This window comes from Phodopus roborovskii, unplaced genomic scaffold (genome assembly GCF_943737965.1).
Source record: "Phodopus roborovskii unplaced genomic scaffold, PHOROB, whole genome shotgun sequence".
In the NCBI taxonomy this organism is placed as follows: Eukaryota; Metazoa; Chordata; class Mammalia; order Rodentia; family Cricetidae; genus Phodopus; species Phodopus roborovskii.
The window spans coordinates 13,343,765-13,359,747 of record NW_026125489.1 but is presented as its reverse complement, the minus strand read 5'-3'; the positions used below and the strand labels follow the sequence as shown (position 1 = coordinate 13,359,747).

Sequence of the window (15,983 nt, the reverse complement as noted above, 5' to 3'; positions counted from 1 at the left end):
GTCATTCTTCCTGTATTAGTGACCAGCTTCCTGCTCACTTTTATTTATTTACTTATTTATTTATTGTTTTTTATTTTTGTTACCTATTGAGTTGTGGGTTTATTTACCATTGTCTCTGTTAGGGACAGAAGATTCTCTTTAAGTCATATATATATATATATATATATATATATATATATATATATAGAGAGAGAGAGAGAGAGAGAGAGAGAGAGAGAGAGAGGGAGAGGGGGGGAGGGAGAGAATTGTTAAAAATTATCTTTGATTCACGTGAAGAAAAGCAGTTAGCCTGCACAAGATGATTTCAATGGTGCCTTATTCTTTCAGTGCATATAATGAGGCAACATATTACATGATTGAGAAGGACCAGTAGACAAGACTTAGCCCTTTCTCTCAACTGCGAATAAGGCAACTTTGTATTTGGAAGATATTTTGAGACTTGCATGGGGGCAGTTTATCAGGCATATTTTCTAATGTAAAATGGTGATGATATGCCTGATAAACTGCCTGGGCAGCTTGTGTTATTACTGGACATCTCACTTGTCTCGATAAATGTTTCTTTATACTTCAAACATGTTAGAGCCCAGATTTCTATAAAAGCTGAGCACGGTAGAAACAAATCTATCTTAGCAAATTTATCTTAGCAAATTTGTCTATCGCTATTTTAAATAGTTTGAAAATATGAACTCAGTCAGAAGATAACTTTATGAAATACTTATTTGTATCTCCTCAAACAGATGGAAAATCATTGTGTGTGGGGGGGTGTCAAATAATTTGTCTAAAGCAATCGTGCCATTAAATCTTGTGCTGATATATTATTTGTGATTTATATTATTTGTGATTTAATAAAGCCACTGGAGATCAAAATATAACTAGCCACAGCCACAGAGCCAGGCAGTATTTGATTCACAAATTAAATCCCAGGACTTGGGAGATAGTGACAGACGGATATCTATTAGTTCAAGGCCACACTGAGATATATGAAATTGATGCAGTCTAAAAGAGAAAAAGCTCACACAAAGGTGATTTCAGTACTTGGGATCACAAGCCTTTAACCCCAGCACTTGAGAGGCAGAGGCAGGCAGATCTCTGTGAGTTCAAGACCACCCTGGTCTTGACTATACGAGAGTGAATCAGAGCTCACACCTTTAATCCCAGGATTTAATGGGTATAAAAGAGACAGCAAAGGGTCTCATGTGAGGTTTAGTTTCCAGACATGGAAAGCATAGGATTTCAGTGTGAGGCTTGGTGGAGAGCAGTGCAGTCAGCATTTTATTGAGGATTCATGAGGACAGGACAGCCCTTTTAGCCTGAGGCAGAGGTAAGAGCTAGTGGACAGTTGCTTGCTTTTCTGATCATCAGCTTGAACCCCAATCTCTGTCTCTGGATTTTTATTATTCATGTTACAAAATCTTGAAGGTAATTTTTACTTAGATATTTCTTTAACAAAAGATAGACTCTTTAAGAGGGCATTGGTGGTGCATGCTTTTAATCCCAGCACTCTTGAGGCAGAGGGAGGTGCATCTCTGCGAGTTCAAGGCCAGCCTGGTTTACAGAGCTAGTTCCAGGACAGGCTCCAAAGCAACACAGAGAAATCCCGTTTCAAAACAAAACAAAACGAAGAGGCAATTTATAGGTGGAGAAATACAGATATGTCTCATGTGATCTTCTCTGTCCTTTCAAAAACGTGAAGCTTTCTCCGTTATGGTGATGGTATGTTCCTACAGTGCCATGACTCAGCAGTCTAAGGAAGGGGAATGATGAAGTTTAGAGTGGTATGGGCTACACAGCAAGTTCAGACCAGTTCGGGCTACATAGTGAGTCTGTATCTCAAAGCAATAAAATGAAAAACCCTCCCCAACCCCACTTTCATTAACTATCCTCCGTGTACTACCAAAACAAAACAAAACAAATACACTAGACTGTATTATTTGTTACACTTGATGAGCTCATGGTGGCATGTACTGTCCAGATTGCACAGTTCACATTAAGGTTCATGATGGAGGCAGTACTTCCGTGTATTTGGACAAATGTATAATGATGCATCATTACACATTACACACCCTTAAAATTAATAATTTTAGTGTTATACAGAGCACTTTCTATGCTCAGATTATTTATCCATACCATCCATATCTCCTTTACTCCAGCATCTTGGCAAACACCTATTGTGGAGAAATAAGGAGTAAATATTTCACTACAAACATTCTTTTCACAATTTGTCTTTTCAAGAATGTTGTACAGTTGAAGTCATGCAACATGAAAGCAGATCACATGACACCTTTCTCGAAGGGTTACCCTAAAATTCCTTCCATGTCTTTTAATGGTTTGATAGCTTTTTTTTTTATTTTAACATGGTTATATTCCATTTTCTCAGTGCAAAAAATGTATTCCTTTATCCATTGAAGAAATGATATACTGTTGCTTCCAAGTTTGGGCAGGTATGAACAATGCTGCTACCAACATATGTTTGAAGATTTTTGTATGGAAATTATTTACAACTGTTGCAGGCAATGCAAAGGAACATGCATATTGATCCTGTGGCAGCAGTGTGCTCAGGATTGTTTATTATTGTTATATTGTTATTATCGTAATTATTCATAATCATTGCTGTTTATGTGTCTGTGCGTTTGAACACTTGTGTCACGGCACAGGCACGCATGTATAGGTCAGAGAACAACTCTGAGGTGTCTTTTCTCCCTTTCCACTCTCATGTGTACTGGATGGAGTTCATTCAGGTCAGCAGGCTTGTGCAGGAGATGCTTTTGACCTGACAAGCCAGCTTACAGGTCTCTATGATCAGTTTTATAGGAAACGGGCAGACTGTTTTCCTCTGTGTACCCTTTGCCTTCCCTCAAGGGTTGGATGAGAATTTCTGCTGCGTTCACACTTGGTGTTGACAGGTTCTGGAGATTTTAATAGGTGTGTGGATCTGCTACGTTTAGTCTTCCTTTTCCTGATGATTTAGGACATAGAATACCTTTTTATATGCTTTTATTGTTGTTGTTGTTGTTGTGGCTAAGGACTTGGGCCCATTCATTTTTTTCTACCAGTTTAGCATTAATTTCCGAGTTTATGTATCTTGGAAAACTGTCACTTATCAGGTATGATTTAAAAGTATTTTGTCTTCTTCCTGCTTTTGTCAGAAATTTAGGGGTCTTTTTAATTTCAGTGAGGTACAGCTTATCTCAGCTCTTTCTGTCACAGATCATGCCTTTGGTGTTGTGTGCAAAGATTCATTGCCTAATAGACTGAGTTGGGAAGTAGTTCCTTTTCTTTTTGTCTTCTACCAATGATAGTAGATCACTGTTACAAAAGCATTCCTTTTTTTGTTCATTTGTTTTCCAGGACAGAGTCTCACTGTGTAGCCCTGGCTGTCCTGGAACTCACTCTGTAGACCAGGCTGGCTTCAAACTCAGAGATTTAGCTGCTTCTGCCTATGTATAATAGCACTCTTCAGCATTTGTTAAATTTTACTAGTGAATTTATCTGGGCTTGATGCTTTTTGTTTGGGAAACTAGTTGATAATTCCTTCAATTTATTTAATAAGCATTTGCTTATTCAGATTTTCTGTTTCCTCTGGAAGGAGTTTGATTTGGCTATTAAAATTTTATGAAAACTAGAAAACTTAAAATATATTTTTATGTTCATTTAATGAGGAAAAACAAGGACTAAATCTAAAAATATACAAAGGTACGATTTTCTTCTCTGCTTCAACTTTGTTGACTCTTTTTCTCAATCTTTCCCATTTTCTTTTGGTGTACGTGTGTGGTGCATGTTAGCCCAACATGGGATGTCTTCCTGTATTGCTCTCTACCTTCTATACTGAGGCAGGGTTGTATTGGCCAATAGGAAAGGAGGGACTAGGAGAGAAGGAGGAAAGAGGAAGTGGTAAGGAGGAGCCAAGATGGAGAGTCTGGAGGAGGCAGAACCACCAGCCGCCTTTTGCTGGTAAGACCACGTGGAAATACATAGAAATGGGTTAATACTTAAGAAAGAGCTAGCCGATAAGAAACAAGTAACTGGCCAACAGAATTATATCAAATACAGAGTCTCAGTGTGTTAATTGGGGCTGGCGTGGCGGCGGGACAAGACCAGGCAGCGGGCAGAAAAACCATACTCCTTACAGCAGGGTCTCTCAGTTAAACTAATAGCTTGATGATTGAAACTTAGCTAGCCAGCCTTATCTTTTTTCTCTACCTCCCACATGATGGGATGAGGAGGACTGCCACCCATGGATGCTGAGGATCTGAACTTTGGTCTTCACATGTGCACACACCCACACACAGACATACATCCATATGCATTATTAGCAAACAACATTAAAAATAAAAACACAATCTTAACCTTAGTCCACTGCTTCCCAATTTCTTTACTAATGTCTATTTATACATATGTATGATATATATACATATATATATATATATATATCCTTTTTTAATTGAAAAGTAGACACTAAATTTAAATTTCAAACAAGAATGTAGAAAATGTAATGGAGAACTAAACAGGACTTGAGCTCCAATTAGTCAGAAAATAATCTTTATTGTAGCATTTATAAATTTTTTTCTGAATAGAAATAATAATCAAAATATTCTGTGAAGAATAAAACCTAGCATGAGTAGATGGCATGCTCGAGGCTGCGTTGCTCTCTCAGTCAAGAGGTCTGTCCAAAAAAAAAAAAAAAAAACAACAATTTAACACTCAATTTAATTTCAAAAAGAAAAAAATAACTGAAATGTTTGTATGTGTACTCTTATGTATATTTTTTTAAGTTTTAATGAAAGAAAAGCTACATAAATGAAAAATATTGATTGGTTTTTCTAGGCTTTAAATCAAGTTGTAGAAGATGTTTGAACTTAAAAATAAAAAAACTTTCAAACTTTATTGGACTTAAAGTCTTTACAATGTTGTCTAGCAATAGTGTCATGCCAGAACATAATTCTAGAAGTAAGACCCTAACTTCCAGTCTCTTTGGTAGCTGTTACAAACTAGAAGTCAGAGTCATAGAAAGAGGAAGGAAGATGGAGAGCTATATGGCAAAAATTAAAGAAATATTCATAAGTATCTAGTTATTTACTAAGGTAACTTCATGACCAAATTGGGTTTGTCATAGAGAAGAAATGGCTCAGTGTTGGGTACTGGCTTGCACAACCCCTAGCATCTTTGAAAGTTTAAAATGTGGTTGTACTGCAGTAGAACAACTATAGAATACTTTTCTTTTATGTTTTTGATTTTTATTTTTTTGTCTTTTGGAATATATTTCAACATTAATGTGCCAATGAAACTATAGAATCTTTTAAAAAGATGCAGGGGTATAAAACTTTTAAATTAACCATTCATATGCATTAAAAACTTAGCAAAATGAGTATTTCTTTCAACCCACAGCAAAGCTGAATTTTTTTTTTTTAAAAAAAAGTCTGCAGCAAATACATTTAATGTTGAAATACTGTTGTCTTTAAAGTCAGGAACAAGATAAGGTGTCCACCATCACTGTGCAAGTTCTGCACTGTAGGGAGATGAGCTGTTTATTGCTTCCAGCAAAATGAAAAATGGATATGAAGACTGGAAAAATGGCCAAAAATTACATTGATTTCTACAAGTAAGAGGATTGTCGTAGATAATCCAAGTGAGTCTATGAGATATTAGAAATAGATAAATCTGGTGACTAACTCAGATGAGTGGTAGACTAATAAGTAAACACATTCACACTTCACTGTTAGCAGATTTGTTGAGACAATTGGGAATTCTTTAAAGGGGAGATTAGTTTTAAAAAAAAAGGAGAGTTCCCCCGCCATGTGAAAAGGAACACTGTTATTATGAAAGGAGTCAGGTCCCTGTATGATTTACAAGGATGGTTTGAAAACAGAACAATTGGTGTGTCAGGATGGCTAAGTGGTCTAAGGCACCAGACTCAAGTGTTTACTTCCTCTGTAGAGGTTTCTGGTCTCCGAGTGGAGGTGTGGGTTCGAATCCCACTTCTGACACAGTTACTTTTTCCAGGCATTGGTGGTGCACGCCTATGATCCCAGCACTGGGGAGGCAGAGGCAGGTGGATCTCTGTGAATTTGAAATCAGCCTGGTCTACAGAGCAAGTTCCAGGACAGGCTCCAAAACAATACAGAGAAACCTTGTCTCGAAAAACCAAATATATATCAATTACAAACATTAGGGTTTGATAATTCTTGTTTTATCCCTAAAATGTTGGTTGATATGCATGTCAAGTTGTTTGGTATGAGTGGCAAGATACAGGCCTTAAGAAAATTTACTAGAGAAAATAATTCTATTTTGACTGATAAGTTAAAAGCCTTAAGAGATATTCAAAAACAAAGACAGAGGGCATAACCATTCAATCTAAACTAACATAAAACTGACCAAAGTTTTCATTTGATCAGATATAACATGCCAAGAGGAGATTTCCCCAAAGTTAGGATTGGGGAAGGGTTTTGTTTTTGTTTCTCCAAGAGAAGGAAATCTAAAGACCCCCGGGCAAATGAGACATCTGAAGAGAAATCATGAATCATTCAGAGAAAATGTCCCAAGAAAAAGAGTAAATTGGCCTTTTGGTATATCACTTTCTGACAGGATAAAATTTTATACATCTTCCCAAATGTTTGTTTCTGATGTTGTCTATAGACATATAATGATAATGGGTTTTTTTTTTTTTGTAGTCCCAGTTCAATTAAAAATTAGAGCTGGCTTTGGAGTTGGAGCATGGCTCTCTCCTTTTTTAAACACAAGCATGCTTGTTAAAGGAAAATCCAAAATCTCTCTGTCATGTCAAAACAGCCACCTGATATGGCACAGAAAACAAAACAAAACAAAACAAAACAAACAAACAAAACCAAAATTAAGGGACTAATTTGCCACTAATCTCAAAATTCTTTGGTTATATTTTGACTCTTTAAAACTTTTCTTAATGCATAAACATTATCTCAAAATTTATAAAAATTTTATATATATTTAAAACTTTTTGTCCTGATATTAATGGCCATAGAGAATACTAACTATTCTAGAAAAAGGCTTCATCTAGTTTCCTGTACAAGATTTTGGGATTAAGTGTCTATCAGGTAATTAGAAATTAAGTTTTTGTACTCTGGATGTACATAATAAATTATGATCCCTTAACCTCTTTGAGATCTGCTGCACATGACATTTAAAATGTTTATGTTTTCTGCAGTGAACCACGACCATACTTAACAGCCACCTTTGAAGTCTCAAAAAGGAGGATGGCGTCCCACAATGATGATGCCCGCACTTAGCTGACAAACAACATGCAAAGATCAGCTTTAAACTACAAACTGCTCAGAACAATTTTAAGGTGGCTAACTGAGATGGTCCAGCCTCACTGACTACTCTAGACAGGACTTGCGATAAGTCCTGAATTTTCCTATTACACAGAGACTGAACAACAAATGATACAGCTAGCTCTCCCAGAACTTGACAATTATTCCAATTTGTTTTAAAAGGATCCCCTGTAAAAGTCGTTGTCCCCAGACAGCACAAAGTAATTTTAAGAACATGATGCCTACATTCCTAAGAGGTGGGGTGGGTGGTTTCTGGTCATTCAACGGGTTATGGATATTTGTCATAATTTAGGTAGATTGGTTACAAGTTGTTATTGGTAATGGTCAGCAAAAAAGCTGATTAAGATTCAGGGATCTTGTTCTGAAAAGAAAAAGGGGGTATATAAATATAATAGGATAAAAGTATATATTATTGAATTTCTTTTAACCACTACTTTTAAGCTACTACTAGTCTTAAATATTTTACATTTTGGGATGGATTTTTGTACATTGATACAAGTTGGGGGTTATTTTTGTTATACTGGATATATGTTATTATCTCTTGTTTAAGATATTTTTGTATATTTATATAAATTTAAGGTCATTTCTGATAGAACATACTGTACTCGTTTCTACTCTTCTTTAAGATATTGTACCTATGCAACTTATTTAACAATGTGATGTAATGTAAAATTCTCATTCTTGAAAGTAATAATTGTAAACTCTTTAGAATAATAAAGAAATGCAGGTTAGTGGTCACCTATTACAATGAGACCTGTAATCATGTTAGGTATGTTTTCAAGGTCAAACATGTATTTTAGGTAGACATGTGGTTTTCAAATATTTCAAAGATCTACAGAATATGGCATTTAAGATGTTTTAATAAAATAAGGTTTTTGTTTTGTTTTGTTTTGTTTTTTAAGACAATGAGACATGTCTGCTCCTGGCAGCACCAATATACTTCAGAGAAGATTATGGGCATTGAAAAAACTCAGTATGGAGTTTACTTTCTTTGTGGCAAAAGTTAGCTACTGGAAAGGAACTGCCCTTGCCTTGACTGCTGACAGTATGCTCTATAAATTGGACCAGCAGGACAGATGCAAAGGAAAGTGACTGCCAAACGTCTCCAAAACAAGGTACGGCAGCCCTTCAGAGTATCTTGCTTCATAGAAAAATCTGCCAGATATTCTAGGTCTATAGGCCAAAGAGAGATGCCCCGATGTTACAGAGGAACCTTGGGTAACTGTCCAGACAGCCAGGTGTTCCTGTCACTTCTCACATCTTTTGGAAGTCGCTTGCTTGAACTTCCTACTTACTCAGGTAATATTATTTCCTTCTCGTGTTGAAGCCTAGATAGCTATAGTTATAGTTTTCCTTGTTATGCAAAAGAGGTGTAGAGTGTGTAAGTTTGAGAGACAAAAGAATTTTGGGTTGGTAATGCAAGTTAGGGTAGAAAGTGAGTTAGCACAACACTTTGGACTCAGCAAGACAGGATAGATAATGGAGTATTCTCTCTGAATTTGTCAAATGCATAAGCGCCAGACATTGTTAATGTAGTTATTGCTTGGATATATTTATACATAGTTATTGTGTATCATTTTACTATGTTAGTTATAACTTTCACCTTTTCTTTAGACTTAGAGGAGGAAATGTGTGATATTTTGTTTATATTCTGACAAATAAAGCTTGCTTGGAGTCAGAGATAAAGCTAGCTGCTAGTTAACCATAGAGGTTTAGAGGACTGTAGACAGAGAGACAGGAAGTGATAAGGCTGAGCAGAGAGAGGACCTGACACCTTTGGATGTAGGAAGGAGAGAGGCAGGAAGTAACTGGTTGCTGCTCTGGTTCTCTGACTTCGAATTTCTTATCCCAGTACTTTACTCCCAATTTTATATTGGTTAAGATTAATTATACAAATGCTTCATCATTTATATATAATTTATCATTAATGTTTTATAGTCTTATAGAAAGAATCAAGTCTTCTAGAAATTATAAATGGAAGGGTCCATATGTAAAAATTATAATGAAACTATGGAAAGACTACTGTCTAAATATGATGTTATTTTTCTGTTTTGCTTACGGCAGAGATTATTCCTGCAGTCACCTCTTCTACACATGGAGCAGGGTTCTCCTTTTATGTAAGGACGGGTCCTGACAATATTTCCTCTGCAAAAATGGAGAACATTCATTAGCCAATGCTGTTTAAATTTTTTTAACCTATATTTATGCAAGTTATTTTCTGTAAGTCACAAAAAAAGCAAAAACAAAAAAACAACATCAACATCTATTGTTCAATTGAAGACTCATTTCCTAAGAAACCATCAAAACTTCCCTCCTATGTTTCCTTTCCTTCCCTTTCCCCTTACTTTTCTTTTCCTTCCTTTCCTTTATCTTTCTCTCCCTCTTTTCTCTCTGCCCCGAGTCCCGCTTGCCCCTTCCTTCTTTCCAAAAGTCTGAATTTTAAGAAAGTGCTATTGTCCTCTGGTGATTTTCATCAATGGCTAATCTTTCTTAATTTCCTCTTAAAAATAGGATGCTGCATGTTAGTAGTTGCTATTAGGAGAAACTACATTCAGCCTGAGCTTTTAGGGCAATATTTGTCACTCCTGCTTTAGCTGCTCAGTGAAAGGCAGAAGAAAGAACAGCAACAGATCACATTTCCATCTCTCTGTATCATATCTTTCCTTCTTTTCATTCATTCTATGCTTTTATTCTTTGTGTTTTTATTTACAAATATTTATCTTAAAGTTTTTGTGTGTTCAAGAATCACATGATCACCCGTTTAACTATTCCTTTTATATGAGTAGATATTTGGTTAGAGTTCTAAAATTTCACTTTTAGACCTCATTGTGTTTCTATATTCATTTGAGTAAGAACTCATCCAGAGCATTTAAAATTTGCAATCCCTCCTCAGAAAAAGTGCTCTTAATAAAATAATTTATCTCTTTTCTTATTCTATTGTTAATGTTCATTAGAGTTTTGCATTGCTAACCTTTTTGTGTTTTACATTTAAATAATCTTATGGCAGTTTATTTTATATTACCTGTGCCTCTGTGTTCATGTGTGTCTGTATGTACATATGTGTAGAGACCAATGTTGGGCATCTTTCTCAATCAGTCTGGGACATGTTTTCTGAGGCAGTCTCCCACTGACCCTGTGGCTCATGGACTGGCTTGACTGGCTAAGCCAGCAAACACCAGGGATCTTCTGGACTCTGTCTATTTGGTACTGGCAGTAACAGTGTTAAAGGTATGCCCATTGTACCAGGTCTTTTTCGTGGGTGCTAGGGACCAGACTCAAGTCCTAATGATTTCAAGACAAACATTTTCCTGGTTGAGTCATCTTTCCAGCCTCTACCATTTAAAGTTAAACAATTTCTATCATTTCTATCTTTATGTTGAAATAGTTCATGAGAGGAGAGGCTTTGCATTTAGGCAACGCTGTCTCTGTTGTTCTTTTGCTGCAGCTTATGCATAAGAAGCACAAACACGAGACTCAGTGCCCACGTGGAGTTTATTGAGAGAGGGGAGAGAAAGAGGGGGTAGCTGGTGGCCAACTGAAAGCAGCTAGTAAGTCTCTGTTACTCTCTAATCATTCAGGTAAAATTTTATCCTTCTCAAGAACTCTGATGCTTTTGACGACTGGTAGCTTTGTCAGCTGAAAGCAGTAGCCAAGGCTCCAATTGTTACAAAACAGATTTTAAAAAATGGGTATTTTAAGGTTGCTACTGTTTATAGTCTTAACATTAATCAATAAAGTTTTAACAGTGTTAAACACCATACTATGCCACTATATGATCACATCTATAACTATGACCTTACAATTAAGGTGCTTTTCATTGTGCTAAGAATCTGCCAGTTGCATGTGTTAATTCTTTCAGCCAAATCATTTCTAACATGAGTATGCTGCTAATGTGTCTTAATATTTATGTTTTCACAAACTCAAAGGATTCTTTTAAGTTCCAGGGAGCTGAATTGGATCCATTTACAAGGTCAGATTCGCTCCAAATAAATCACCTTTTTCCTGGCCTGGGACTTCCTTCCCTTGTCCCAGGACCCCCTTGGGAGCCCCTCCCCTACCTCACACTTCTCCCATTAAGTACTAAGACCTAAGAGAAAAAAACCTAACCTTGTCCTCTGTTCTGCTAACATCTTGCCAGGTCTCAAAGAGACGCCAGAGCCCCATACTGTCAGAACTGTGATGAAACAACCATCTACCAGGACGTGGCAGCACCCCAGTCTTCGCGGATCCCCCAAAGACTATCTATGCCCCCAATTCAGCAGGAAGCAGTCTCTGGAACTCAACGTCCTTGTTCCCTAACCTGCCACGTCTAACCCCCACCTTTTTAATAACAATAAGAGGTGGAATGTTAGGAACTAGCAGCCAGCTGACCCCCCGCCCCGCCCCGCCCCAACGATGGGCGGGACGCTCATGGCCACGTCATCCCTAAGTCAGCTTTACCTGGCGCTTACCTGGCAGCCAGAGGACTCAGTTACATGCACAAGACTCTTTTAAAGCAAGCGCACCAAGTGCTTCTCTCTCTCTGCCTCTCTGCCTCTCTCTGCTTCTTTGCTCTCTCTTTGCTCTCTCTCTGTTCTCTCTCTCTCCTGCTTTCGGTTGGCCACTAGCTACCCCCTCTTTCTCTCCCCTCTCTCAATAAACTCCATGTGGGCGCTGAGTCTCGTGTTTATGTTTTATAGGCATTAGTTGCATCAAAAGAACAACAGTCTCCATTTTCTATTTTCATTTTTAAAATTAGTTTTGCAGAGGGAGACTTCATCACAAATACTTTAGGGTTCAGCATAAAATAATATTTCGTAAACATTTATTTTTGCTGTTATTGTTTTGAGACTGGCTGACCTGGAACTCCTTATGTAGATGGCTTGCACCTTACAGAGATCCAACTGTCTCTGCCTCCTGAGCCCTGGAATTAAAGGTGCTCTGCCACACACAGTTTCACAAATATTTGTTTTCAATTTAGAAAAAAAAAATTTAAGCCAATTAACTTACGCTGGTGTATAATAGCACACATATAGTGCAGCTGTATTTCCCAAGAGAAAAGGACAACTTGATACTGCACACCCAACTTTCAGCGTATTGGCCCAAACTATCTATAGGAAAAGGAATTAAGAAGTAACATTAGAACAACCAATGTAAACAATTCGTTATGCTGATATATACATACATTTGTTTATTAAATTGTTTCTAATATCTCTCATGCATATTGGATATATCTAAGTTATATTTTGTTAAGGCAGCTTTCATAATGACAATCTAAATAGTTTTCTTTCAGATATAATTATAATAAACCAAAAGGATAACTTAATAGCAAAATCATAATATAATAACATCATTAAAATCATAATTTCTCCTATATGACTTAGGAAACATATTTTAATTTTCTTCCATGGGCATATTACAAGAAACATAAAATCAGAATAGGAATGAAAACAGCAATTTACTTTGTTATTAGAAATAACTGTTGCTAAATTGATTGTGCATTTAAAAGTTTGTAGCTTTGCTAGGCATTGGTGGAGCACACCTTTAATCCCAGCACTCGGGAGGCAGAGGCAGGTGGATCTCTGTGAGTTTGAGTCCAACCTGGTCTACAAAGCTAGTTCCAGGACAGGCTCCAAAGCAATACAGGAAAACCCTGGTTTGAAAAACCAAAAAACAAAACAAAACAAAACAAAACAAAACAAAAAAACTTTGTTGCTTTAAATATAGTCTTTCCTTTGTCAAGTCATAAGACTGGTATGGATTAAGGACACATGAAGCTTATTTAAAAGGTCAACAATAAGAATGGCACATTTAAGTATTTTTTTAAGGTGCATGAAAAATTAATTTCAAAAGAAGAAGCTTTGTATGGAAAATGGATTGTAAGATGTGATGAAGATTTCCAGTCTTTTGTGTCAATGATAGAATTGAATATCTCCTATTCTCTAATTGAAAAGAGAAGGGAATATTGTACATATCCTTTATGGAAAAGAAATAATCCAAGAACAAAAAGTTCACCAAGTAGACTTTCTAACTTTTAAAACTTTCTAATTTCATTAGCAAAATGAATGGAAGTATTTTACAGATTGAGATGCCAATCAATTTTTCCTCATGGCTGAAGAAGAATTATAATTATTTTACTAAACACTTTTGATCGTTGACTGCAGGAACTATAAATTCAAGCATCTTTAGCAGGATACAAGAGATGGAAGAGAGAATCTCAGGCATTTAAGATATGATAGAGGAAATAGATTCATCCAAATTAACAAAATCAGAATTGAAAAGGGAGATATAATAACAAACACCGAGGAAATCCAAAGAATCATTAGATCATACTTCAAAAACCTGTACTCCACAAAATTGAAAAATTTAAAAGAAATAGAAAATTTTCTTGATAGGTAGTAAGTATTAAAATTAAACCAATACCAGATAAACAATTTAAATAAACCTATAAACCCCAAGAAAATAGAAACAGTCATTAAAAATGTCCCAATTAAGAAGGGAAAAAAAAAAAAAAAAAAAAAAAGGTCAGGGCCAAATGGTTTCAGTGCAGAATTTTACCAGAATTTAATACCAATACTCTTCAAATTGTTTCACAAAATAGAAACAGAAGGAACATTGCCAAATTCTTTTTATGAGGCTACAATCACTGAAAGATTTTAGTTTGCAGAGCATGAATGTAGGAAAGGGGCAGAAGGATAATTCTTGCAAGTGGAATATAGAAAATCATAAGGCATGGACATTGACATGGGAGAAGAGAATAGAAATTATGAAAACAACAAAGTTACTATGGTGAGGGGGCTAGTGGTCATGCTAGGCTGATTCTGTTAAATAGGGGTAGTAACTGAATCATCAATCTCTTGTGAAATGACGGAAGTCTCTTCCAGGTCATGGCCCACAACAAGGAAATCAGCCCCCAACCCTGGAACAAAAGATTCCAGATGAGCAGCCCTGTCTGGGTCACTCCTGGCCCATGGACAGTCTGGGGACTTTCCAAGTCATTCTATGGTTTATCCTTTGAATAGTAACAGGTCATACCTGGGTGATCTCTCAAACACAAGATCATACTTTGTAATCAATCACCTTGTGCCCCATGCATGTATGCTGATTTGTGGTTTGTCTCTATAAAGAGAGCCTGAACCCTTTGAGGAGTGTGCTGTCACCAGAGTGCACTCGTTCAATAAACACCTCTTGCTTGTTGCATCTCCTGGTTTTGGTGTTTGTCCCGCGGGGCTCTCCCACCGGCCCATCAGGACCCCAGAATTAGGGTCCAACATCACCAATACCCAAACCAAACAAACATACAATAAGGACAGAGGAAATAGAAGAGATTTCCTGGGCAAAGTGGGTGTGGGTGGGTGTGGGCAGGATAAGTGGGTGGAAAATTGAGGGAGCAGGTTGGGCTGGGCTGGCAGGAATGGAGGGGGAGAGAAATGAAAGAGACAAAGAGATACCTTGTTCGGCAAGGGGGGGATGATTTCAGGGTTAGGGAGAAACCTAGTGCCATGGAAACTCCCAGGAATCCCCGGAATGATGCCAGCTAAGACCCAGAGTGCCTCAACTGGCCATCTACAGCAACCAGATTGGTGGCTACCTTAATTGTCATTACAGAGCTATCTCTATTTGCAGCTGACATGACATTATAAAGAAGAGATCTCAAAAATTCTACTAGAAAATTCCAGCAACATGTCAGGACAAAAAAATGAACATACACAAATCAATAGCTTTTCTATACCTCTGCAACAAACTACAGAGAAGGAGATAATGAACACACCCCTATTCACAATACACTCAAGGAAAATAAAACATAAAGGAATAAACTTAACCAAGAATGAGAAAGACCTCTGCAATGTAAAGTTTAAATATCCAAAGAAAGAGAGAATGACACAAGAATGGATTGGTGAAATTAGCATTGACTATTCTGCCAAAAGCAATTTGTAGATTCAGTGTAAGCTCATTCAAAAATTCCCATCTCACTCTTCATATAAAATGGGGGGGGGAAGGCTATTCTAGAATTCACAAGGACCCATAAAGGAGCCTGGATAGCCAAGTTAATCCTGAGCAAAAGCATGCTGGGAACATTACCAGTCAATATCTCAAGACATTCCTCCTCCATAATAGTAAGAAACAATATGGGGCATATGGACCTTTGTAGCAGCCAATGGTTCTCTAATTATACTCTAGCTGCCATCCAAGAGCCTTCATCTAGTAGCTGATGGAAGCAGAAGCAGAGAACCACAGCTAAACACTGAGCTGAACTCCTGGAATCCAGTTGTAAAGAGGGAGGAGTGATAAGTAAAGGGGTCAAGATCAGGCTGTAGAAACCCACAGAAACTGATGACCTGAACAAGGGGGAGCTCATGGACCCCATAGGATCCACACAGATTCCCTGAATTAGTTAGGAGGACTGGGCAGTCTATGGGGCCTCTGGTAGTGGACCAGTATTTATCCCTAGTATACGAATGGACTCTGGGAGCCCATTTCACCTAGAGGGATACTCTCTCAGCCTAGACACATGAGGGAGGGCCTGGACCCTGCTCCAAATGATATGACAGACTTTGAAGATCCCCATTGAAGCTTCACCATCCCTGGGGAGAAGAAAGGGGATGAGATGGGGGTTGAGGGGGGCAGGGGATCAGGGGAAGGTGAGGGAACTGGGATTGACATGTAAAACAAGCTTGCTTCAAATTTAAATTAAAATAT

The 15,983-nt window shown here is 37.3% G+C and overlaps 1 non-coding gene across 1 annotated transcript; it reads left to right on the top strand.

The window, feature by feature from the left end:
* Nucleotides 1-5,878: 5,878 nt before the first annotated feature.
* On the top strand, nucleotides 5,879-5,984 carry Trnal-caa (transfer RNA leucine (anticodon CAA)). The gene is made up of 2 exons: nucleotides 5,879-5,916; nucleotides 5,939-5,984. It is a non-coding gene; the product is annotated as a tRNA-Leu (tRNA).
* Nucleotides 5,985-15,983: the final 9,999 nt, after the last annotated feature.